Source organism: Chiloscyllium plagiosum, unplaced genomic scaffold, assembly GCF_037043375.1.
Source record: "Chiloscyllium plagiosum isolate Xiang-an unplaced genomic scaffold, Cpla_swu_hap1 HiC_scaffold_7, whole genome shotgun sequence".
Taxonomy (NCBI): domain Eukaryota; kingdom Metazoa; phylum Chordata; class Chondrichthyes; order Orectolobiformes; family Hemiscylliidae; genus Chiloscyllium; species Chiloscyllium plagiosum.
In genome coordinates this window covers 53,282,858-53,308,101 of record NW_028270145.1, presented here as the reverse complement: position 1 = coordinate 53,308,101, position 25,244 = coordinate 53,282,858, and the positions used below count along the sequence as shown (strand labels likewise).

Genomic DNA, 25,244 nt, shown 5'->3' with positions numbered 1-25,244 from the left:
ACTCCATAGTTAAGCCTCCAAGAGGCCAACTCAGTGTATCAATGATTCTGTGCACAGGCAGAATCTCACTGCAGTGTCCATTCACATTCACCTTTTTAGCTTTCCAAAATCTTCCACCTTACTGTTGCCAGTGGTCCAGTAGTGGCAGGAATTCCAGTATGCACAAGTCTCTGTATAGTCACAATTGGAGACATTCCAAGCACATTCTCATGGCAGGGAAGCAGACCACACATGATACAGTACCTTGGAAGAGTCTCTCATTTTGGGCATCGAGATGTCTATCATGTATCAAGCGCAAATACCAGAAGCATTACACACATTAGAGAAGCAAAGAGAAATTGAGGGGAAAAAAAACCTGGCAGCCATTTAAATGGATGTCCCAGTGTATTCTCCAGGTATATAAACAGTTACATTGTGAAAAGGAGTAGGGTACTGAGGGGCTAAAGTGGAAAATCCCACATGGAGGCAGGGAGCAGCGTTGATGTATGACATTGTTTGCAATTGTTTTTACCAAAGAGTGTTGCTGCCCATGCTCTGCGACAGAGGAAGAAACTCTATCACGAGGAGGATTTTGAAATAGTAAGGAGGAAGTGTTAGATTGGTTCTGGTGTCTTCCAAGTACTGACAATGTGATGTGATGTATCAGAAGGAAGTTAGAATCACAACGATTACAAGTGCAATGACCATAACCTTTCAGTCTCGCCTAAACTCAGATGGTGCCACCAAGACTTGGGTGTTTGAAGAATCACAAACAGCACACCCCTTATTCAAAAAGGTTGTGAAGAAAAGCCCAGTGATTACAGACTAGTCAGTTTAATGTCAATGGTCAGCAAGCTTCGAGAAATACCCTTTCTGTACAGACTTAATCATGTGGAAAAAGATTGGTTGATTAGAAATCCATGCTGGCCTTTCCTAAATGAGAAAGTGTGTTTAACTAACTGAAATTTAATTTTTTCTTTTGGAAGAGTTGATTGGTGCCATGCTGTTTGATTGTGATGAACAAAGACTCCCAAAGATGTTCAATGTAGTTCCATACAACAGGTTTGAGATGGGATACAAGTGTTAAAATCCCCATTTGAGACCGCTCAGGGAATCCCTGATGGACTCGACCTGTAGCCTCTTGGTTCATCCCAGAGATTGTACTCTGTGATAGTCTGGAATATAAAGATCTAACAGACAACTTAGTTTAAATTATTACCTTTATTATTTACCGATGGCATAAATATTACATTATATAACATAGCTCAAGCCTGGCTTGTAGGTATCTAGGTTTCTTTTTTGTCTCGATTTTCTCCCCCCCCCTCGTTGTTGTCGTCGTCGTCGTCGTCTCCTCGTCCAACCCTTCAGGTGGTGAATGTAATTTACAGAAGAAAGTTTTCTCTCTATCATTCGCACAACTTCCTTATTATTAAACTTTCAGCCTTTGTGTTTTCCTAGCCTGTAAGGGTCATCAGGCATTCACATATCAGGAGCTTCATAAATTCAAGTCTGCTCAGTGTGGTATACATAAAAAGGTATCAGGGTTGTTCTATTATGTGCATATTCCACTCAACTTATTAAATTACAGGTTCTTTTCCTATTGAGTATGGGTTTTGTTCAGTGCCTTAGAAATTAAGCCAGCAATTTAGCTATCCGACATCCTATTGTGAAGTATGTGCGCTTCCAGCCTCTGGTGTGAGAAGGAAGTACTGCCACACATTCCACAAGTGAATAAATGGTTATCACCTTACTTACACTGCTCCATTGACACGACACTAAGAACAGATGGCCCCAATTCTTCTGAACAAGCACTTTCCCGCATCCTGTAGCAAATGTGTCACATCTAAGGCTACATGCTTTCTCACAAGGGTTGGTAGAGGTGATTGCCTAGTGGTATTATCGCTAGACTGTTAATCCAGAGACCTGGGTCATGTTCTGGGGACCTGAGTTTGAATCTTGCTATGGCAGATGGTGGAATTTGAATTCAACAAATCTGGAATTAGTCTAATGATGACCCATGAATCCATTGTTGATTGTTAGACATACCCACGTGGTTCACTAATGTTCTTCAGGGAAGGGAACTGCCATCCATACCTGGTCTGGCCTACATGCAAGTCCAGACCAACAGCAATGTGGTTGACTCTTAACTGCCCTTTTGGGCAATTAGGGAGGGGCATTAAATGCTTGCCTGGCTAACTACTCTCTCATCCCATGAACGAATAAAAAATACAAGGGACAGCAGCAACGTGGGTTACACGTTGGCTGAGTTTTTTTAAAAAGGCAATAATGGTCAATGGATATTTTGCAAGCTGGAGGAAGATTTGTAATGTAGTTTACCAGGTGTCAGTAGTGGGATGCTTGATTTTCCTGATTATATATTTGCGATCTAATCTTAAGTAGGGAACAGTTTCCAACTCTCTAGATGATACAAATCTTGGAAGTATTGTAAACTCTGAGATGGATAGTTTAGAACTCCAAAGAACATTGACTAAGTTGGCGAATTGGATGGTTAGGTGACAGACCAATTTCAGTGCGGAAAAGTATAGATGGAATAACATGGGCAAACAATCCAAAATAAAGGGTATAATTCTTAAGGGGTTGCAGGAGAAATGAGATCAGGAGGTATACGTGCACAGATCATTGGCAGGAAGGGAAAACATAAAGCAGTTATAAAATATAAAGCCTGGGCATCATTAACAGGGGCAAGGAGAAGAACAGCACAAAGGTGATGCTGAACTCAGACACTTGTTAGATCGCAACTGGAATATTGTATGCAGTTCTGATCGCCTCACTATCATGCATTAAAGGATGTATGAAGAAATTTATAAGAATGGTTCCAGGAATGAGACTGGTACATTATATGGAGAGGTTAGGACTGCTCTCTCCTTTTTAGAGAGCAGAGGCCAATGGAGGATCTGATAGAAATTCTCAAAATTGAGAGAGCTGGATTAAGTAAATAGGAAGAAACTGTTGCCATGTGTAAAAGGATCGAGAATAAGTGACACAGTTTAAAGTAATGTGTGGACGACTGAAACGTGATGCAAGAAGAAAAGATTTTCAATGTTAGAATGTGGAATTCCGTGTCAGGAAATGTGGTGCAGGAAGATTCAATTGGAGCATTAGATAATGGTTTCTATTTAATGTGCATGGGTATGATTTAAAAGGCAGGAGAGTGGCATGAGTTAATGATCATTTAGAGAGCTCGTGCAGACCTGAGGGGTGAATTGCCACCTCCTGTGCTGTAACACTTCTGCAATTCTGCAATGGTATCTGATGGACAACAATATAGTGACCAACCACTTGTGTACAGACACTAAGTTAGGAGAATCCATATCACTTTACTGTGGGATTACCCTCATCAGTTGTTTCAGTAAAATGTTTGGTATGTGCTATCATCAACAGTTCTGCAATCTCAAGCCGCAAAGATTTTCAGTGCATTGCTGCATTTTTTGTGCAACATCAGAAGAGATGACCATCCCCAACATAAGTTGTTCAGAAGGCAAGTATGAATAATCTGGGCCAGCAACCAAATGTCTAACTATTGAGACACAAGATGGTGCTGTTCAAAGACAGAGGAAATGAGAGAAACACTAACTGAATGAAAAGAGAAAGGACTATCAAAACCCTGCATAGGAGAGACTGAATTAGAAATTAAAATACAAATATTTGGGTACAAGCCATAGTGTACAAACTCTGCAATCTGCCTAGATTAGTATAACAGTCATTACTGATCATGATTCCAGGATTGAAGGGTTTATCATTTGAGTGTTTGAGCACTTTGGGTCTGTACTCGATGGAGTTTAGAAGGATAAGGTGGGATCTGATTGAAACCTACAGAACACTGAGGCCTGGATAGAGTGGATGTGGAGATGTTTCCACTTCTAGGAGAAGAAATGATCCTTTAGAACTGATGTGAAGAGGAATTTCTTTAGCCAAAGGATGGTGGCTTAGTGGAACTCATTGGAAGCAAAATATAATTGAGACCGAGAGAGTGACATTCTTGATTAGTATGGGGATCAAAGTTTACAGGGAGAAGACAGGAGAATGGGTTGAGGAATATTTTTGGCCATGATTGAATGGCAGAGCAGACCCGACGGGCTGAATGGTCTAATTCTGCTCCAATATCTTTATGATCATCTGGTATGACATTGTGAAGAATTGGGACTGATGTAAGGTACTTCAATCATGTACAAAGTGAGGAACAACATTCCAACAACCAGGATTTTGGATGGTGATGTTGAGTAAAAGCAACCAGATAACTGACAACCAACTTTAGCAGATAACCAAGCTGTCAAACAAGTGTAACAGAATGACCTGTACCCATCCAGACAGTCAGAGATTGCTAGATCAGGACATGTTGTCGAGTGTTACATTGAAATTTGAAATGTTAGCCTTGAGTTTCTGTTTGGCTTGAATGATTGATTGAATTGACAATGCATACCCATGATTAACCAGTATATCTGTTTGAGAAGCTCTTATTTTTGTATATTTTGAAAAAGGGCAACACTTACGTCTTTGTGTGTTTTAAGAGGCATGCTCATGATATCATCACTCAGTCAGCTTTTGCCCAAGGTTTTGCACTCATCTTACCTTCAATACCTTGAAGCATGATATGCTACTGAAGCATGTCCACTGTTGTAAGCTATTGGCATAATGACCCAAATACTTGGGTGTCAGAGTCAGCTGTAATAAATGTCTGATTCTTCAATACCACAATATCAATACCAAGTTTCTTAGGTTATGAAGGATAACCTATGCATTGTTGTATCATACCCTGCCATAGGCAAATCATGTTAGCTCAAACAGATTTTGTGGAGAGAAACAATGTTTATATTTGGGGTGGGGTGAGGTGATAGAGGAATCCAGCCAAAAATGATTATTTAATTTGAAGATAGGATTGAATCATAGAATCGTACAGCACAGTAACAGCTTTGCCCAACTCATCCATGCCCAACAGGTTACCTAAACTGAACTAGTCCCATTTGCCTGCATTTGGCCCGTATTTCTCTAAATCTTTCTTCTGCCTGTATCTGTCTAATTGCTTTTTAATGTTGTAATTGTAATTGTATCTGCATCTACCACTTCCTCTGGCAGCTCATTCCATAATCCGCACCACCCTCTGTCAGGAAAAAGTTGCCCTTCAGGTCCCCTTTTCTAAAAATCTTCTCCCCTCTCACCTTAAACCTTTGCTGTCTAGTTTTGGACTCCCCTACCTTAGGGAAAAGACCATGACTACTTGCCATAGCTGTGCACCTCCAGATTTTAGAAACATCTGGAGGATCACCCCTCAGCTTCCTATGCTACAGGGTCAGAAGGTCCAGCTTATCCAGTCTCTCCCTATGAGACAAACCCCCCAGTCAGAGTAACGACCTTTTGTAAATTGTTTGAACCTTTTCCAGTTTAGTAACATCCTTCCTGTAACAGGGCGACCAGAATTATGTGCAGTACTCCAAACGTGGTTTTAACATTGTCTTATACAGCTGTAACATGACGTCCCAACTCCTGTACTCAATGCTGTGATCAGTGAAGGCAAGCGTGTCAAATGCCACTTTCAAGAGGTTTGGTAAGGATCCTACTTTGTAAGGATAGGATTTGTGCAAACCACTTTAAGGTATGTTATCTAGGGTGGAGGCTGGGAGGTTAGCAAGGAAGCCAGTGGAGATATTGAGTTTCAGGTGGGAAAATATATTCACTGATCAACTGCAATCAAACACATAAATTTTAAAATTAGAATATTATCTTTTAACTCTATTGCAACATTCTGTCTTGCTAAGCCAACTTTAATGAGTTTCTTCTGGATATCTAGTCATGATTTTGACCAGTCTGACTCACCGGTCACGACTTCTGAAAACACAATTGGCGCTGCTGTAGGCTTGAATGCTATTGTAATGATAAACTGTTCAAACCCAGGCAGGAAGGTAGTGAAACTACGAGGAGGGTACTCTGTATTAGCAATCCACAAGCTACAAAAAGCCACTAGTTTCCTGAAAAAAGTTGCCAAAATAAACTTCCTATATGGAGACATTTTTAAAGTAAGTTCAGAGGGTGTCTGAGCGAGAGGAAGAAGAAATCTGATGTTTGCTGTTACAATGGAATAAAGAAGCTCTGCATTCATGGGTTACTGTTGATCTATTGCGTAAAGACGCACACTTCTTCTCAGGTTAGGTTTATTTCATTGTTGAATTAGTCAAATAACAGAAGAAACCCATCCAAGTTGTTTTTACTGTTTTCTGTTAACAAAAGTAGTATTTGTGACTAGCTATAGTCACTATAAGCATGTGGTAGTTGCTTTTGTTTTAAAGTTGCGAAGCATTAGTATTTCTACTTATATAAAGCATGTAATTTATAAATGTGATCTTTTTGTTATGCTAAGTTGTTGAAGCAAACATCCTAAGTACTATATATCTGAATCTCACTTGTCATCCTTTGATGTAAATGTGATTTTAAAATCTGCTCCGTAGTCTTGCTTTCAACTAGACTGTCTGTCTTGAGCAGTTGATTTTATTTTGAATTGTAACCAGCAGCAGTTTGCTTTTGTAGCTCAGGGGAAAGAGGTTATTAGATAGTGTACTAACAACTTGGCTAAATTTGAACGTCAATCTCCTTTTGACTTTTTATAAAATAGATATAAAAGTGACATGTCATTAAACAGTTTTATTATTGAGTGAGTGCATTTGAGAATTGAGTCTCTGTTTCAAGGTCTGTTGAAAAGTTGTCCTCATCTTGAACGAATCTTAAAGGTAAAAATGGATACAAGTCTAATCTGAGCAAGCAAAAAACTTTTAACTCTTTAGTTTATCGTTCCCCTAGGAGGTGCTTTCCCACTTTTTTTGCGATCATATTTTTCTGTTCCTGTTTATTTAAATTCATGGGTGAATTATTGCTCTGGCAATCCTTTTTTTTTCCACTTTTGATGCCTCTATTTGTTTCTAAATTAAAAATAAACAGATTATATGGCAATGCTTAGGTTTTCTTGTTCAAGAATGAAGAACTAAGTCTTTTGAAGGGAGCATTAAATGTCTGCAGTAAAATAAGACGAAAAAAAGTTACAAAACAATCCTCTGAGAATGAAATCTGTGTGTTCAGTCATTTAGGTCCTATGTTAGAAATTCCCTTACTAAAGCTTTCCATGTTCACCTCCATCTCCTCCTTTTGAAGATTTTCCCCCTAAAATCTATCTTTTTGCTCTTCAGAATCTTGACCCCTCAACCAATTTTTTTTCTTTGATTTACACTTATACTTTCGTGGAGCAGCTTGGGGTGGTAATGGACCGGGCTAGATCATACAAACTACTTGACGTTAAGCAAAACACACTGTATTTTTATGGTGCCATTGAAATACAGACAAAATAAAAATCGGTTTAATTGTAACTCTAGCAAAATGCTTAATAAACTGGTATATTAACTATTAATTGAGAGAGGGGGAGGAGAGAATGAAAATAGCAGGTAGAAATGTACTGCAACTTCCAAAGTCAACCTCAAGACCCCAGCAACTGCTACTGAAAAATTAAAACTAAAAATCTTGGCTTTGTGGGAGTTCAACTTTACCCGTTCAGGCTGCTTCTATTGTTCTAACCTTAAAAAGAAAACCCAAGGTGCCTCAAGCTGTTTACATTATTGAAATTCAAATAGACAACTTATCACCTCTGTCTTAACCTCCCTTCCAAAAAAAACAAATACAACTCTTAAAGCCATAGTGCCATCACAATTACACAAATCTAAAGTAATTATATATTTGCAAGTTGTAGCGAACTAGATTTTTAAAATACAGTCTGCTAATTGTTAATATTTTGACAGTTAGATAAAGGCTGAAAGGAATTAAGTGTTCAAGATTTGAACAGATTTTAATATTAAATAGTATCATGATTAATGCTACTGCATGTCACACACAACTAGGTCATTTGGCCCATTTGAGTCTGTACCATTCAATGTGATCGTAGCTGATCTGATAATCCTCAACTCCAATATCATGCCTTTTTTCCATATCCAAGAAGCTAGACACCACACAGTACAATGCACAATTGAAATTCAACAAAGATCCTTGTACACAACCTTCCAACCCTCCCTCCACTTCCAGTTAGAAAGACAAAGACAGCAGGTACAAGAGAAGACTACAACCTACAAGTTCCCCTCCAAGCCACTCACTATCCTGATATTTGCATGTTCTTAAATTCAAATGGTATCTGCAAGATGTTTAATATGGCTGGTGTTAAGTATTAACAGAGTTCATAATCCTGTGCCCTTATGGCCTACTGAGTAACTGCTGTTATCAACCGTTACAATTGCCTTCTGAATATTTGGTCAGTGTTCCAGCTCAACGGCTCTTTGTATATTTAATTTTAATAACTAGTATTTTGTGATCCTGTGGGTATTTGTGAACTAGGAGCACTATTCAGTCTAACCTTCTGAACTGATCGTCTGATTACTTAAGCTCTGATCAGTTATCCTCACAAAGCTAATCTTTGATCAATTTTAAATGTGGATAGTTTAGTTTGATTGTGATTTGGCTGTACTGAAGATAAGTGCTTCACGTGACAATTGAAGTGCAGAGTACATTTGTGATGGGAATCTGAGATTGAAGATAGGAAAACTGAAGAAAATGACCAGTGTTAATTGTTATCGTTCTCCACCTTTACATGTAGCAAATCATTACTCTGTAATAGGAATCTAACATCACTGATGTATTGCAGGAGCCCATTTTTTAAAATCAATATAGAAAAGTTTCCCTGCTCACCACTGACATACGGTGGCAGCAGTGTGTACCATCTGCAAGATGCTGTGCAGTAACTCACCAAGGCTCCTCTGACAAACCTACAAATTCTATCAGTTACATAGACAAAGGCAACAATGCATGGGAACACCACTATTTACAAGTTCCCCTTCAAGCTGTCACCATCTTGCCTTGGCATGATGTTGCCATTCCTTCACTGTTGCTGTGTCAAAGTCCTGGAACTCCATTCCTAACAGCTCTGTCTGTACATTCACTGCATGAATTGCAGTGGTTCAATGAGTTGGATCACTGCTGCTTTCTCAGAGAAAGTCAGGATGGGCAACCAAGGCTGGCCTAGCCAGTGACACCCATATCCTATAAAGGAACATTTCCAGTCATCATCTCTGGTGTTTTTGTGAATTGTCATTTTCTTCACATAATGCATCATCGTCACTGACATTTAGGACATGATGAAAACCCATTTCTTCAATGGCTTGATCGATGTTCCTTCACTGTCAAAAGTCTTGGAACTTCATAAGAGCACTGTGGGTGTTTCTGCACCCAAGAACTTCAGCTCGCTACCACCATCTGCAGGACAATTCAGAATGGACAATGAAAGATAGCTCAGCCAATAATGTCTGCATCATATGGAAGAATGAAAGAAAAATCGTAGCAACCTTTTTGCTTTAGTGGCCTGGATGCCACAATTCTGAATTAACTCCTCAACAACCTTCTGCTAACTCTTTCATCATCCACGTCTTGAAAGATCATGTTGAAACTTTGGAATGGTAAACTTTTTGCAAAGGTATGTGTTAACATTTCCCACTCTGCATTGCTGGCTATGTATCAAAAACTGAACCTAGTTTTTCTCTTTCATGTCTTTTAATTCTTATCTGATTCTTTGTAATCTGCTTTGTTGCAAGGTATACCTGCCATTTAATTCGATGAACCTGAAATAAAAGGATTCCTATCTTACAAAATGTTTAATAGCTACTTCAATTTCTTATGTCCTTGTAGGATAAAAGCAGCGAGAGGGTTGTAACGAGGATTAAGTGGCAAATTTTAATTTTATAGTAAACTTGCTGAGTTAAGTAACCTGCTTGAAACAACATGCAAACTTTTTTTGTTTCTGATTCTTAAGGTTGGATTATTTCAGTCACATGTAACACTGTGGTTGACAGATGAACCAACATGGTTATTTTTAGTTATTTCACTCTTAAGGAAGGAGAGTGAACTTATGAAAGAGACTTCTCACAAGACAAAGGGAAGAAAGAAATTGCATTCCCCACTCAGTTGGAAGGCAATTGACATGCAGGGAATGGAGAAAGAGGATACAAAGACTAGCTGAGAAGCAGGTTGTAAAAACACAAAATGGAAACTTTGCTGTATTGAGACATTAACAAATATGTGAATATTTAGTTTTCTTAGTTTCAGTAGAAATTGTATTCTTGACATCTAGAACATGAATAGGTAAGGGCTCTGAGGGATATGGATCAAACGCAGGCAAGTCATAGTGATAGATCTGTAGTACAGAAACAGACCCTTTAGTCCAACTCGTCCATGCCAACCAGATATCCTAAATAAATATAATCTGGTTTGCCAGCATTTGGCCCATATTCCTCAAATCCTCCTACTCATATACCCATCCAGATGCCTTTTAAATGTTGTAATTGTACCAGCCTCCTCCACTCCCCCTTGCAGCTCATTCCATACACACCAGCCTCTTTTAAATCTTTTTTTCCCTCCCTCTCCTTAAATCAATACCCTCTGGTTATGGACTCCCAACACCTCTGGGAAAAGAACTTGTCTATTTATCGTGTCCATGACCCTCATGATTTTATAAACCTCTATAAGGTTATCCTTCAGCCTCTGAAGCTCCAGGGAAAACAACCCCAGCCTACCCAGCTTCTCCCTATAGCCCAAACCCTCCAACCCTGGCAACATCCTTCTCCATCTTTTCTGAAGCCTTTCAAGCTTCACAATGTCCTTCCTATAGCAGGGAGACTAGAACTGCATGCACTATTTCAATAGTGGACTCATCAATGTCCTGTACAGCCGCAACAGTGGGATTACTTAAGTTTGGGAACATGGTCTGCGTGAATTAGTTGGACTGAAGGGTCTGTTTCTATGTTGTATGACGCTAAAGGAAAACTAAAACAAATGGGTGATATGTCATTGAAATTGTGTTTTGTATATTGCTGCACTGTTTTGTTTTTTTCCCAAATCTTGAGGCCATATCTGGGAGAGATGTTGTGATCTTCAGCCTGATACACTTGTTCTAGAAGCTCCTGTGAATTTTTAAAAGGTGGGCAAAAGTGGTATTGAAATAGAGGATATACCATGATCGTATTGAACAAGCTTGAAGGACCAAACTGACTATTTTAATATTGCATTTTGATCCTGGTGGTTCCTTGATTGTACACTACAGCACTGTATGTGGTGTGGCTGTCAACATTCGCTTTGCAGAAACTGGCAGACCTCAAATCAGTCTGATGTAAAGTACAGTCATGTTTTTGCCCTATTGAAATTTCTTGGAAGGGAAATTCCTCCTGCATCCTTAAAGCTACAATTATTTTAGTAGCAAGTAAAACAGGAAACCAACAATCTATTTGTGGCTTCTTAAACATAGTACTCTGTAAAAACTTCAGATTCAGGATATCCAGTCTTCTAGTTTAATGCTGCGTGTAGACAGTGTTTTCACTGTTTCTGTCAACATTGCTTTGAGCTAACTTATTTGAAATATTGCATGTCCTGACCTTATTCAGTGTATTGTTTGGCTAATATTGTGTTGAACTTTATTCCTGTTCAAAGTTCAACAATAGTTTAAAGTACACAAGAGCCTGGAGCATTTTTAAAATTCATCAAGAATAGCTAAGTGTTTCTTCTCCACCATCCTTAAAATGTGGTGGTACCTCATAAATACATGCTGATCTTTCCCAAAACTCCAGTTGTGTACAGGCCTCTGAGCAGTATTCAGGAGGTGGGGCAGAAAATAAATCATGACTTAGAAAAAGTATTTAAGAGCAGCATTATTACAATAATTATGGAGGACTTGAATACGCATCGGTTTTCAGAGTGGAAGACACTCTCAGCATGCCAGAGCTTAGAGTCAGGGAGCAGAGTAGAGAGTAGTGGCTGTCACTAAGTAGAAGGTGTTGGGGAAGCTGAAAGGTCTGCAGATGGATAAATCACTGAGACCAGATGGACTGCCACAAAGTTCTGAAGAGATTGCAGAAACTATTGGAGTCAGGAAATGGTCCAGAGGACTGGAAAATGGGTAATACAACATAACATCCCTGTTTAAGAAGAGAGGGAGGCTGTAGGCTAGTTAGCCTGACCTTGGTTGTTAAGATTTTTAAGGGTCTATTATAAAAGGATGAATACTTGGACGTATATTGTAAAATAGGGCAGAATTAGCACGGTTTCATTCGGAGGACGTCATTGCCTGATAAATCTCTTGAAATTCCTTTGAGGAGGTAATGAGCAAGTTAGACAAAGGACAGCTCGTGGAGATGATCAATTTGGATTTCCAAGGCACTTCACAAGATGCCACATCGGCAAGTGCTAAATAAGATAAGGGAGTACATGGTGGTAGGGGCAAGGTACTGGCATGGATAGAGGATTGGCTGACTGGCAAAAGGCACAGAGTGGGGATATAAGGGTCTTGTTCAGGATGGCAACTGGTGATTAGTGGAGTTCCTTGGGTCTGTGTTGGGACCACAACTATTCACGTTGTACATTAACGATCTATATGAAGGAACTGAAAGCACTGGTGCTTGGTTTGCAGGTGACACAAATAAGTGGAGGGGCGAGTAGTGTTGAGGAAGCAAGGAGGACTTGGACAGGCAAGGCAAGTGGTCAAAGAAATGGGAACATGAGGTTATGCACGTTGGTAGGAAGAACAGAGGAGTAGAATATTTTCTAAACATGGAAGGGCTTTGGAAATCTGAAGCAAATAGGGACTTGGGAGGCCTCGATTAGGATTCTCTTCAAGTTAACATGTAGGTTCAGTTGAGAGGAAGGCAAATGCAATGTTAGCATTCATTTCAAGGGAACTAGAATAAGAAAAGGGATTTAGTGCTGAGGCTATAAAAGGCTCTGGCCAGACAATACTTGGAATACTGTGGGCAGTTTGTGCTCTTTGTATAAGGGAAGATGTGCTGGTGTTGGCATTGTAGCCTAAGGAGGTTTACAAGAATAATCCCTGGGGCTGAAGGGCTTGTCATATGAGGAGCAGTTGAGGACTCTGGGTCTGTATTTCATGGAGTGTAGAAGGATGAGGGGGGTGGGATCTGATTGAAACCTACAGAATTGAGAGGTCTGAATAGAGTGGATATGGAGAAGATCTTTCCACTCCTAGGAAAGTCTAGGATCCAAGGGCACAGCCTCTGAAGGGACAACCCTTTTTTATAGCTGAGGTGAGGAGAAACTTCTTCAGCCAGAGTGTGATGAATCTGTGGAAGTCATTGCCACAGATGTTTGTGAAGGCCAAGTCATTCTCTGTATTGAAGACAGATAGGTACTTGATTGGGAAGAAGATCAAGGATGACAGGGAAAAGACAGGAGAATGGAGTCGAGAAACATATCAGCCATGATGGAACGGCAGAGTTGAATTGATAGGCTGGTCTAATTCTGCTGTTGTATCTTATGGTCTTATAACCAGTGTTTGAATCCCACAAATCTGATTTCTGCCCCTTAGCACAAGACTGCAATGGCATTTATCAATATCACAGATAACTCAGTGTGACTGTGAATGCAGTGAATGGTCCCTTCTTGACCTGTCTGCAACCCATAGTGTGGTCAACCTTATCAATGTCCTCTGATGCCACTGTGCTAGCCCCCTGCAGACTGACTTACCTGGTTTCAGTCTTAACGATCAATCATGGTCAGAGAATCACCTGCAATAGTTTCTCTTCCCACGTCCTGCAGAAAATGAGTGGGCAAGGATTGCTGGAGTTAAGTGTTCAAGCCGCATCTGTGCTTTTTCATCATAAGCCGACAGCCTGCTATTGTTTTCGGCGAGTCCTCTTTGAGAAGCCTAGCATGCAGGGGAGCAAGGTACCTGGATACCATAACATGACCAGGACACGACCAGAAGCATAGTCACTTTGCATTGTAGCATGCTTGACAAATGATGTATCCAGGTATCACCCCAAAATCTCTGTGTTAGTTTTAACTGCAAGTGAATCCAAGAGAGGAGCCTAACAGGAAAGACAGGTGAACAGTAATTCCAGGAGTTTCTGGGTGTAATTCAGGAGACAGCAGAGATCCATCCCTAGGAAAAAGAAGCATGGTGTAGGGAGGAGGATGAAATATGGCTGACTAGGGAAGTCAGGGATAGCATAAAAGCAAAAGAAAGCATAAAATGTGGTGAAGGACAGTGGGAAACCAGAGAATTTGGGAAGCTTACAAAGACCAACAGAGGGCAACAAAAAAAATGAGGGAGAAGATTAAATATGAAGGTAAGCTAACCAGTAATTTCTTTAGATATATGAAGGGCAAAAGTGGACATTGGGCCAATGGAAGATGACGCTGGAGAGAGTCCTGGGGAACAAGGAAATGTCTGAGGAACTGAATAATTACTTCACATCCGTCTTCAAGATGGAAGATACTAGTAATATCCCAAAATGGAACACAGCTGAGTATGGTGGCCATCACCAAGGAGAAGGTGTTTGAAAACCTGAATGGCCTGAAGGTGGATAAATCACCTGGACCAGATGGACTACACCCCAGAATTCTAAGGGACATAGCTGAAGAGATGGTGGAGGTATTAGTGGCAATCTTTCAGGAATTGCTAGAGCCTAAGGACTGGAAAATCTCTAATGTGACATCCCTGCTTAAAAAGAGTGAGGCAAAATATGGGAATTACAGACTGATTAGCCTAACCTCAGTCATGGGTAAGATCCTGAAATCCGTTTTAAGGCTGAGATTTCTGATTACTTAGAAGTGCATGGTAAAGTAGGGCAAAGTCAGCCTGGTTTCATCAAGTGGAGGTCATGCCTGACAAATCTACTAGAATTCTTTTGAGGAAGTAATTAGCAGGTTAGACCAAGGAGAACGAATGGATCATCTGCAAATTTAGCCAGAATGCCCTCCGTTCCTTCATCTAGATTGTTAATTTATAAAAGTGAAAATTTTTGATCCCAACACTAAGCCTTGAAGAACACCAAGGCTGCTATCCTGAGAAGGGCCTTTTTATCCCCACTCTCTGCTTTCCGCCAGACAGCCAAGCTTCTATCCATGCTAGCACCTTGCCTCTAACACCATGGGCTCTTACCTTACTCAGCAGCCTCCTATGCTGCAGGAGGATTTGGACAGGTTAGGAGAGTTGGCAAAAAAAAGGCAGATGAAGTAGTGTGGGAAAGTATGCACTTTGGTAGGAAGAGGAGAGGTCTGGACTATTTTCTAAATGGAGAGAAAATTCAGGAGTCTGAAGTGCAAAGAGATTTGTGAGTTCTAGTCCAGGATTTTCTCAAGGTCAACTTGCAGCTAAGTCTGTAGTTAGGAAAGTAAATGCATTTATTTTGACAGGACTTGAATATAAAAGCAGGGATGTACTTCTAAGGCTCTGTAAGGCTCTGGTCAGGCCACATTTTGAATATTGTGCACAGTTTCTGACCCCATATCTCTGGAAGGATATACTGGCCCTGGAACATGGTTGAAGGAAGTTCACGAGAATGATCCTAGGAATGAAAAGCTTAGCAAATGAGGAATGTTTGAGGACTCTGGCTCTATCGATGGAATTTACAAGGATGAGGGTGGATCCAATAGAAACTTATGTAGTACTCAATGTTCTGAATGGAGTGGATGCTGGGAAGGTGTTCCTATTGGTAGAGAATAGGACCCGAAGGCACAGCCTTAGAGTAAAGGAAATACCTTTTAAAGCAGAGATAAGGAGAAACCTCTTCAGCCAGTGAGTGGTGAATCTATGGAATTCATTGCCACAGAAGGCTGTGGAGGCCAGGTCATTGAATACGTTCAAGACCAAGCTAGGTTCTTGATTAACAAGGGCATCATGGGGAGAAAGTGGGAGATTGAGTTTGGGAAGCTTAGCAGCTATGATTGAATGGGAGAGCAGACTCAATGGGCTGAATGGCCTAATTTCTGCTCCTCTGTCTTAAGGTCTTATGTCCAAGCAAATGTAATCTGCTTATGTAACTGCTTATATAAAAGATGGAAAGAACGGCCACCTCATCGTCCGCGTATCTGTTTGGATGTGGTAGGATATTTTATCCCACAGTGCCACTCTCACCGCCTTTTTAGCGGCCTCCAAGAATCTATCTATTTCTCATCTACATAGCCCCTGTGTGATGTCACCTAAAACCCATCATGTTTTTCCTGTATGCTGACGATATAGCTTGATCCCACTATCACCTGTCTTGACTTAAACATAGATAATGCTGAAAAAACACAGCAGGCCTGACAGCATCTGTGGAGAGAGAAATAGCCTTCAATCCATGTCACAAGTTTAGTTGTCTAGCTTTTGACATTGTGGGCCTTCCTGGCAACTGACCGAGTCTGATCGGACTGTTTGCAACCTTGGTCGTGTTTTTGACCCTGAACTAAACCTCCTGAGTATGGTTCCATGCCACCACCCAGACCACCTACTTCAACCTTCATTGTTACCTTTGGACTTTTACATTGCAAACTCTCTGGATGAGATTGAGCTTATGAAGGGTGGAAGATAAGTGTCAAAGTTTGGTCCATATCCTAACTTGCACCAAGTTTCCTTCTTTCATCACCCCACTTTGTTGACCTACACTGGCACACAGAGTGCTTAAGTTCTATATCCTTTTCCAATTCCTCCATTACCCAAATCCTTCCTCTCTCTATCTCTAGCCTTCAATCCTCTAGGGTTACTGCATCCCTCCTATTCTTAGGCACTTTGTATTTTATTTGTTTGACTGTTGAGAGCCAGCTTTTCAGCTACTTGGGATCCTAAACTCCAAAGTTTTCTCCTCCATCCTTTCTTTCCATTGCTGCATAAAAATTACCTATTTGACCAAGTTTCATTTTGCCTTTATCCTTAGCTGTTTTGCTCATGATGAATTTTTGTTTCGTTATGGTCCTGTAAAGTGCTTTGAAACACTTTACTACATTATCTAAAGTGCGATTTGTTGAGTAATAGTTTCAGCATGATGCATTAGGATCCTTTTTATCACTTTCTGTACTGTTTCTATTAATCATATTTGTTTTTTTTAAATTTGGACTGTGATATATTGGGGGTCCTGCTGTGCCTGGTGGAAGTGCAGATTTTTGGAACATGTGACCAGCACCCCTCAAGCTGTTGTCTCCTGTTGTAAATTCTGATGAAAGGCTTTTGCCTGAAACATCGACTCTCCTGCTTCTCAGATGCTGACTGACCTTCTGTGCTTTTCCAGCACCACACTCTCAACTCTAATCTCCAGCATATGCAGTTCTCAGTTTCGTCCTGTTGTAAATTGCTCCAAATATTTAACCCTTGTTTAGTAATGTGACCCATGTATAAATAAGCATTAAAAATGCCTGACCCAGTAGTGAGTAAGAAAAATGAACTATCAATGCCTCATTCTCAAGAAGCCTCCTCCAGTATCTAGTTCACTAGAAGGAGAGGTGACCCCATTGAAACTTTACACCAGCCAAGCCCTGCAATGATTTTTAATGACTATAATGAGGTCAGCCAGGTGGACTTTATAGGATGAGTTCCCTGATTGGCCCAGATTAATAGCCCCAATCAGGGAGTCCTGGCTGACAGATATAAACAGGAGTGCAGCACTGCCCTTTGATGTGAAGGGCAGTGCTTGTCACTGGCCACCCGGGTGTTTTCCTATCTTCCTGATGGTGGAATTGAATAAAGATTCGTGCACTTTGTGTCTTTCACTGTGTCTCACACCTGCACACACACACCATAAAAAAAGAAAAAATAAACAGGAGTGTGGAGATTTAAGGTTTGTCCTCATTTCCCTGAAAACTGGTTGAATGTCAAGGTTTGGGGCTTGGCTTTGCCATTCCTCTCCCTTGTAAAATTGCTGTTTCTGTATATAGCTGTAAATGCTATTTATTTTTTTAAATTTTATTAAACTATTCCCAGTTTTTAAAACAAACAGGAGTATGTTAGATGGTAGTACGGGGGTATTTAAAAAAAAAAAAACAGGAGCATTATACATGTCTGTTCAAAACAAAAAAAAAAAACAGGAGTGTCAAAGCTTCTGTTCCCTCTCGGAGCCAGTTCTGTTAGCTGGATTGGTCTTGTACCATGCACAGGTAAATAAAGGGTGACTTGGTGATGGGATGCCAGCTTTCGTGGAGTTATTTCGGCAGAATACTTGCAGAATGGATGTTTCACCTGAACATTTTCCCATTAGGTCTAGAACCAGTGACACTGTCTGCATGTAAAAGACAAACCATGTAGGACTGAGATTAGGAGGAATATCTTTGAATTGTAAAGTCATAGAGATGTACAGCACGGAAACAGACTCTCTGTCCAACTCGTCCATGCCGATCAGATATCCTAAATTAATCTAGACCTAATTTGCCAACACTTGGCCCATCTCCCTCTGAACCCTTCCTATTCTTGTACCCATTCAGATGCCTTTTTAAATGTTATAATTGTACCAGCCTCCACCACTTCCTCTGGCAGCTCATTACATACACATACACATAGCAATGTTAGGGTAGGGATTTTGCAACAGAATAAATGTAATGTGGTTAACAAGATTTTTTTTTAAACTAACCACTTTTTTAATTGAACATTATTTCAACACTTGGGTAAAATAGTCAAATGATATTGGGAATTAATGAGAATGTGAAATTTGAAAACCGATCGGCCCTGATCTTATTGAATGGTGGAACAGGCTCATGGAGGAAGGTGGTGGTGGTGAAAGAAGCAATTAGTTTATGAGCAAATATATAGCTAATCTTTTCTGAGTTTTGCAAATAGTATATTAACAATTTTAAAGGATAGCCAGCTAGACCAAAGTGCTCAAATGCAACAAAGATTCTGTGCTGAACCTTGTACTGTGTTTGTGTTTTTGGTTTTGTTTTCTTCCCATGTCAGTTTTTGAGTTTCACAGAGGTCACTTTTTGTGAGGCCTAGCAATTCTTCTCTTCGCATCATGGCAAACACTCCTCATTAACCATCTCCCACAGCCCTATAGCACCCTCTCTCATCTGATTCTGTCTCCATTCCACCACTCACTGTAATGACACCCCACTGCCAGGATAACCCAGATTGGACTTGCATCCTTGCCAATAGTGTCATCTTAAATGTGCACCTGATCAAGCACCATTTAATCCAGAGCTGCCCTGCACTGATTTCCTGCATATGACCAAGAAGGGGCCTACCCCTATACTTTGTGTTGTGAGCCAAGACCTGGTGGTTCTGGTGGATGTGGTGGTGCAGGAGTGAGACGTCCTCTTCTGCCAGCAATGGTATACCTTGCCAACCTGGTTGCCATCAGGGTCAGTGTATACTCCACTGTTGGGAGGAAAGCCCAACACTGATGGAAGAAGGTCAATGTCCTTCTCCACTCCACCAGAGTAAATGGGACCACCATCTTCTCTCCAATATCTCGCACTCACTATCTTTGCTACTGTAGCCATCTCCTACTATTGCACTGTGTTGTGAGAGGCCAGCAAAGACTATCTTTTTTGACTTGACTGAGGATGCTGACAACCATGACCAGCTTCCTAGGCTTTGTGTCTCTGATAACCAGTACAGTAAGAAAGCTGTGAATCTATTCGGTGAACCTAGTATCTCTGGCTGAGGGGGCAAGGCAGGGATGCTGTGAGCATCTGGGTAAGCTCAGTGAGTTAACTTTATGAAAGCAAGTCAACAGGCTACTAATGCAGTCTAGATCAATCCAGGAGTGGGTGGGTGACCCTGAGCACAGTGTCCTTACTGCAGTATTACAAGGATAGTGCCCTTGTGCCCTGAGGTGCTGCATTAAACCATGAAGCAGCCTGTAAGTACCAATTGGAGATGGGCCATGTGGATTCTTTTGGCATTTAAAGCCTGTTCCAGCCTACGTCTGTGTAGTGCTTATGGCTGGCACTCATGGAGCATGCCTTGAGATGTTCGTCCAACGTGGCGGAGGTGGATACTACAGATGCTGGAGATTAGAGTCAAGATTAGAGTGGTGCTGGAAAAGTACAGCAAGTCAGGCAGCATCCGAGGAGCAGGAAAATCGATGTTTCGGGCAAAAGCCTTTCATTAGGAAGGCTTTTGCCTGAAACGTTGACTTTCCTGCTCCTCGGATGCTGCCTGACGTGCTGTACCTTTCCAGCACCACTCTAATCTTGTTAGTCCAATGTGGCTGTCCTTTAGAGCGAGTGGTGCCTGGTATTCTGACGGAGTTTCACATTGCGAAGGTGCAATGTTCACTTTGCTGGCAGCAGGTTGAATATTAGAAAGGTGTATATTTAATGAGATTAAAAATCACACACCACCAGGTTTATTTGGAAGCACTAGCTTTCCTGCCTCCAAATAAACCTATTGGACTATAACCTGGTGTTGTGATTTTTTAACATTGTCCAACACTGGCTCCTCCAAATTATATTAATGAGAAGAGATCTGCAGTTAATGAGGTTGTTAACAAGCAAGAATCTTCCTTTGTAGGTAACTCCCTGATGCTTCATAAGAATCTGATCTCGGTGCCCAAAAATTTAAATGAAAGATGCAGTCTTAGAAATAGGACTTCTCATATGATTCACCCACACTTTTCTCCCCATTAGCTGACACTGTTCAAGTTCCTATAGATTCTGTCCTCTAATTTGTAAATGATGACTGTTCCAACTGTACAATATTTCACTTTATTTGCATTTAATGACTATGATGGAATGTAGAGCTCTTAGGATTCTGCAAATAAAATTGAAGTTACTTAATGGGAATAATTACAGTTTTGTGCCATTAGACATCTCAGTGAATGTACAATTATCCAGTTTCTGATTGTGCTATGACAGCATTGCAATTACAATGGAATGGCAAGCAGGAAATGGCCTTACAAGAAGCAGGAAATTCACAGGACATTCCCTCTTTGGATGTGGGATATAAAGCAGACACATTTTAAGAACAAGTGGATGACAAAGGATGTGAAAGTCTCTATTCTGTAGTGTCACTTCATTAAGGTTTTTTTGTACTGCCCTGTATAGAGACTCTCCTCACAAAGTGGGATTGAAGATACTGTTGGCTCTTGGAAACAAAATTACAAAAGAGTTCCTGGTACCCCAAATATTTATTCCATTGCCTCTGTAAAACACTTCTCAAACCTCGAAGTAAAAGAAGTGATCCAGATTCTAAAAGTGAATTACATTTCTGATGAATTAAGCATATATCTGTCTTGTCTGCAGCAGTATAATTCAGATAGAAGAATGAACCTCCAATTTCTTGCTAGGTAATCTCATCATCTCTTAAGAATTAACTGCATTTACCCAGCATGAAGATGTCAATACAGAAAATTAGTTGAATTGAAAATGCTCCTATATTTCATAGTGATTGTACTATAATTGGGGGTGAAAAATTCCAAGCTCTAAGTAGCATGCAGTGAATTGCATTTGAGCTATGAACTGAAAAACAAAGCAACATGCTGGTTTGCAAATAACGCCAGTGTGTTTTTTCTCTGAAAAATCTTATTTTTTCATTCTCATTGCTGCAAGAGATCCTTTCTTGTTTGCTGGGGCTATTCCTTGCCCCACTGATCAAATACGAACCTATAATGAAGGTAGGTATGTCTTCATCTATTATGTGTTTTTCACTGATTTCCTCTGGTTCATGTTCAAATATTGTTTTAAAGATGTGAAGTTGCAAAAAAAAAACTAAACTGGCAGTATTTATAAATCATTTTTGTCAAGCACTAACTTTCATGTTTTATTCTATCTGATAAATATCTTGTATTCTGCCAGGCAAATGTGACTGTCTTTTATTACTACCTAAAAATTAAAGATGTCTGATGAATGTATCCCATATAGAAGATTTGGTGTCTTTAAGTAAATTTGAGGTAGTAATCTGATCGGCATTTGGATGGAGTCACAAAGAAGAATCAAATTTGAGTAATTTGTCACTTGAAGTCTCCTCTGAGAGTGAATTAATGGCAGTATACTCCGTTCAGTTATTTGACAGTTGCAATAGGATTTTTTTTTTCACTAAGATATTAGTTTGACTCATTTTTCTATGTAGTACTCTATGCTCAGCCTGCACACGTGCAAAGATTAAAATTGACTTGTTTTTCCTAATGGTATAAACTGGTCAGATTAATTTGAATCTCTTGAGCTTTTAAAATTCAGGTTTGCCTGTCTCAGTCAGCACACCTAGTTGCTGTGCAGTCGCTTACCCATCATAATGCATCTTGTTTTAGACATCTGAGCTATTACAATCATTTGCTCTTTGCTTTTTTTTTCTCTTTGCATTGCTACCTTGTGCCTTTCTCCTTATAATATTCCAAGGCTCAAGGGCTGATTCCTCCCCTGCCCCAAGCAAAGGAAATGGGTGAAAACAATTAAACTTGCATCAGGAGACTTCACAACAGATATCATCCTGCTGAGCAGTTCCTTTAGGCACCTGCCAGAGCTTTGTAATGTTTGTGAATATGTGCAAGTCTGGCAGTTGGAACTCTGATTTTAAGCTGTAAGAATAAAGTCTTGCTCAGAAGTGAATCCACCAAATAGACCCCTGGACACTGATCGTGATAGGTTTTTTTGGAAGTGATATTTCAAAGGATATTCAACTTGCAAGTTAATTGGATCACAGTTCATATTCAAAATTGCATATTTAAAGTAAAGAATTGTACTTTGTTTCAATCAGTGTGGCTCTTCACCATGTACATGGTCTGCACCTCACCATGTGTATGGATTTATAACCGCTATTCCTTAAGTATAGGATCTGTTTGGTTTTGTATGATTGAAGGAAACCACTTACTGGATTAATGAGAAAATGTTTCTGTATTGAGCAAGGAATTATTCCACGTTAGTGGCTAGTTACAGGTTACATTTAGTATGATAGACATTGGGTAATATCATTAGTGGGCGGTGGTTAAGGTAGTCCTCAATATTAGCCCTTTCAGATCTTTACACCCATATACAACAGAAAATTTGCCTCCGATTTAATTCTTTTTGCTATATTGACTTAAGCACAGTCTCAGTTTATGCTGGATTTCATTTTTTCAACCAATTTGCTGACAAGAAGTCAAGCAACAACAGGATGTCCAATGCCACAGGATGCTGAAATCCTACTTGCTGGGGGATCAAACCAGAGGGAGTTTTTCCTGAATTTATGAAGAGTAATGACTGGTGTTTTTCTTGTTATCTTAGATCTGCAGGGGTTTCTGAAAGAAGATAGACTGAATGCTGGGTCAGGTGCCTTTGCTTCATTGCTAAGATTTGTCAGCAGAGTTTAATTCCTTTTATGTCAGGCTCATTAAAGCTGCTACTGAAGACATTTCTTACAAATCCACCAATTTTAACATTGTCATCAAATCCACACATGATCCCAAACAAGCCAATAAAATGAATATCCTTTTATTTGTCACATGTACTACAATGTAGGAGTGCAGGGAAACGTTTTTATAATATCTGTCTACTGGCGACATCTTGGGTACAAGTACTTAGGTAAAATTCTTGGATACAGTAATGGAATAAATGTAGTTGCATTACTTTAGAGTTGAAAAACAGATTTAAAAGTAGGACATCACTAAAGGGTTGACTTACAGTAAAGTAGGAAATTTCAAATCGACATTACAGTGTAACAGCTCAGCACAGACCCTCTGCACGTGGTCTGACTGCCCACACCAGACACCACTCCACTCTGAGCCCCAGTCCACTCTGTACTGGCACTCAGCTGCTCCAAGTGACCAGGACCTGCTTTCCTGTGCACTGTTCTGGGGCTCACCTCCCTATGTGCTGCTCCAGGGGCTTGCAGCTGGGGAGAGAAGGGGGGAGAAAAGGAACGAAGAAGGAAAAAGAACTGGTGGAACAGAAGTTCCAGCAGGAGCGCCCCTTAGTTTTCTCTAAGAGTACTTGAATATGTCTAAAAAAGTTCACGGATGCAACTCTCTGAATCAGAAGATTGATTTTTCTGTCTTGTTTGTTAATATAGTTTCCTATTTAAAGCTTGCTTCTGCCACCCACCCCAACCCCTCACCATTTCAAGTTACCATACCTTCTCTTGTTTCTGGTGGGTACTGTTGTTGGACTTAATCTCTGTCACCTTTTTTATTCAATGCAGTATGCAAGCATAATATTGGGTCAATATCTCTCTACTACCAGGTCAACACATTATTTTTTTAAATTGATTTTTCACATTTGTAATGTTCTTACACATAAGAACACTAGCCAGTGACCTTAAAATTAAAAAAAAAATTCACCGGCCGTTAACAGGAGCACCACCATGCACGTGTGTGGGTTAAGAGGAAAAGGGAGGTGTTTAACATTGAAATGGGGGTGGATTTAAGATAATTAGCAATTAAAGCGCAGCAGGTCAGGCAGCATCCAAGGAACAGCCTGAAGGGCTTATGCCCGAAACGTCGATTCTCCTGTTCCCTGGATGCTGCCTAACCTGCTGCGCTTTTCCAGCAACACATTTTCAGCTCTGATCTCCAGCATCTGCAGTCCTGACTTTCTCCTCTCACCATGCCTGTGCCAACAATATTGTTCTAAACTAACTCCATCTGCTCCTTCTATTCTCTACCTGTTCATGTGACGGTCTAAATGCCTCTGGAACATTGCTATACTCTCTGCTTCTACCACCTCCCTTGGCAGGGCATTCCAGGCATTTATCACCCTATGCATAAAATTGTTTTGCTACTAAAGAATATTTCATCTGCTAAGGTAAGAAAATTATTAACTACCTTAAAGAAATCTCTTACTGTTGTTTCATCATGCCACAACGCTGCAAGAGTGCGCACGAATCATGTGACATTGAAGCACTTTGGGTGATGTACACTGTTTAATTTAGTATTTCAGTCAGAATTAATCCCTTATCCTACACCTTTTGCACAATGTGATTCCAGAAACACACTCGCGTGTGAATTACACCGTCTCATTTCAGATATTTCAATGTCACTCACAACAGTATAATTTTTGTGTGCTTAACGCTGAGATGTTGGAATATTGATTCTATTATAATACATAAGATGTGCTAGAGAATGCCATGTGATGACTTAATATATGGTATGGGTAACTTTGGCAGTTTGAGAAAATAGAATTTATATGGAATTAAGTCTACTGTTCACAACTGGTTGAGCAAATTCTGTGTCTCTCTTAGCTTCTTAATGACAAAGACAGGGTCTGCTCAACTGGTCAACCTCCCCTGCTTGTGCCCTAAGTTGACTGGTGGTACCTGCTGCTTGAGACACTATTAAAATGGGTTCCAGTGCAAAAAATGGCCATTCTGCCGGTTGTGTCCATGCTGGCATCTCACCTCGACCACTCCCCCTCCACTCTTCAGCCTTGCAAATATGTTGCTTTTCCTCAGAACATTATCAGGATATCACATTATTGAAAGTCACATTGAGAATGTGGAAACAAATTCCAGTCAGTCGGTCTTGGGCATCATTGTGATGCCGTGTTGCCTTCATTGCTTTTGT

At 40.3% G+C, this 25,244-nt stretch overlaps 1 protein-coding gene across 5 annotated transcripts in view; it reads left to right on the top strand.

Annotated features, from left to right (window-relative positions):
• Positions 1-25,244, top strand: part of LOC122551557 (rap guanine nucleotide exchange factor 4) — a 293,650-nt gene that overhangs the window by 86,763 nt on the left and 181,643 nt on the right. Inside the window, exon 1 of one of the 5 annotated variants that reach the window (XM_087989021.1) lies at positions 5,941-6,139. The exons of the other annotated variants lie outside the window; for them this stretch is intronic. The gene's annotated coding sequence lies outside the window, so the exon portion shown is untranslated. Of the gene's footprint in view, positions 1-5,940; positions 6,140-25,244 lie in introns of those variants that run through there. 5 annotated transcript variants of the gene reach the window in all.